Source organism: Etheostoma spectabile, chromosome 3 (assembly GCF_008692095.1).
Source record: "Etheostoma spectabile isolate EspeVRDwgs_2016 chromosome 3, UIUC_Espe_1.0, whole genome shotgun sequence".
In the NCBI taxonomy this organism is placed as follows: Eukaryota; Metazoa; Chordata; class Actinopteri; order Perciformes; family Percidae; genus Etheostoma; species Etheostoma spectabile.
The window spans coordinates 3,737,508-3,738,458 of record NC_045735.1 but is presented as its reverse complement, the minus strand read 5'-3'; the positions used below and the strand labels follow the sequence as shown (position 1 = coordinate 3,738,458).

Genomic DNA, 951 nt, shown 5'->3' with positions numbered 1-951 from the left:
AGGAAGTGTTTAATGGAAGGGACGGATACAGACTGCCCTAATAGCCCTCCCTGCAGTTTCAGTCCAGACAGTGTCCATCAGTTGAACAGGGACCTTTGAAAGAATGCCACAGAGTCCGAGCCGAGCCGAGACACTGCTCCCTCTGTTTAGCTCTTAAGACCCTGGAGGAAAACACACTGATTTGGAAGGCAGACGATAAGACCCAGTGAACCTCCTTCATTCATTCTGGCTGACTCTCCGTGCCACGGTTTCGGAATACACTTGTGGCCACAAATAGTTTGAACACGCTCTATTTTGTACTGGCATTTATTGTTGTTTTTATTTATTTTGCCACTGTTTATAGCACCAAATGACAAGGATTCTTTGTGAAATTGAAAAGCCTCAGAAACCGCTCAGTGAAAGCCAGAATAGTTCAGTTATTTAAGGTGGTGTATTAAGCACATGCTTTTCAGACAGACAGCTCAGAAGGTGTTAAAAGTGTAAAAAGTTCTCCACGCTAAAATTCTAACTTCACCAGAATCAAAATTGGAAAGGGGTTTTATTGCCACATTGAGACTTCTAAAGGACAACAACCTGGATAGAATATGCTGGAACCATTGCATGGAAAACCTAGAAAATGATATTTTCATCTGTATGCAGTTTGTAGTCTCTTAAGAAACCTACCACAGAGGGTACAAGCAAACTCCTCACAGAAGGAACAGGGGTGTGATTCAAACCCCAAACTGTCATGCTGTGAGGTGTCAGTGCTAACCACTGTACCACTCTGTGGCCCTTGGGAAATATCAATAACAACAAATCATTTTGAATAGCTTTGACTTTAAAGCTAGACAGGTGTGCCATTGTAGCTCTGCTACTGGGAGATGGCACTGTCAGTCAGTTTGTCACTCCATCAGTAGGCTAGGATAAACCACTTTGGCATCGATAGGTTAAAGAAGCAGAACAGCCTCAAAG

General features: G+C 43.0%; 1 protein-coding gene across 2 annotated transcripts in view; it reads left to right on the top strand.

Annotated features, from left to right (window-relative positions):
* sorl1 (sortilin-related receptor, L(DLR class) A repeats containing) overlaps positions 1–951 on the top strand; it is a 74,926-nt gene that overhangs the window by 28,671 nt on the left and 45,304 nt on the right. The gene's annotated exons all lie outside the window — the stretch shown is intronic.